Source organism: Mesitornis unicolor, unplaced genomic scaffold, assembly GCF_000695765.1.
Source record: "Mesitornis unicolor isolate BGI_N332 unplaced genomic scaffold, ASM69576v1 scaffold33058, whole genome shotgun sequence".
Taxonomy (NCBI): Eukaryota; Metazoa; Chordata; class Aves; order Mesitornithiformes; family Mesitornithidae; genus Mesitornis; species Mesitornis unicolor.
Genome location: NW_010201733.1, coordinates 16,254 through 16,645, shown reverse-complemented (window position 1 = coordinate 16,645; position 392 = coordinate 16,254). Strand labels below are relative to the sequence as shown.

The window sequence follows — 392 nt, the reverse complement described above, 5'->3', positions numbered from 1 at the left end:
GGCGCCACGTGCCATGGAGGTGGCAGGTTGGAGCTGTAGAGCCAGCGTGGCCACTTGCCAATGCGCCACCTTGCCACCACATGGCTGGTGGTTTCTGTGGGGACTGTGGGCTGGGGTCTGGCCCCAAAGTGGGTGGTGTGGTGGAGCAAGGCCCCTTTTAATATGGGATTCTCCAGTGACCATCATCAAGGGGATCTTCACTGAGTATGTGGGGCTTCCTCTTCTCAAATTACTCCCCCAAGGAGGATGCCAGTGCCTGAACTGAGCCCTGCCAAACTGAGCTCATGCTTGAGCGATACCAGGGTGGACATTTGGGCTACTTTACTACCAGTGTGGTTGCGCAGGGTCAGTCTGGGGCTGCTTTGCTTTTTGGGAGGCTCCCAGGCTGGAGA

The 392-nt window shown here is 57.7% G+C and overlaps 1 protein-coding gene across 1 annotated transcript in view; it reads left to right on the top strand.

The window, feature by feature from the left end:
- IGSF9B (immunoglobulin superfamily, member 9B) overlaps positions 1–392 on the top strand; it is a gene marked incomplete at both ends in the record, with an annotated part of 17,111 nt that overhangs the window by 473 nt on the left and 16,246 nt on the right. The gene's annotated exons all lie outside the window — the stretch shown is intronic.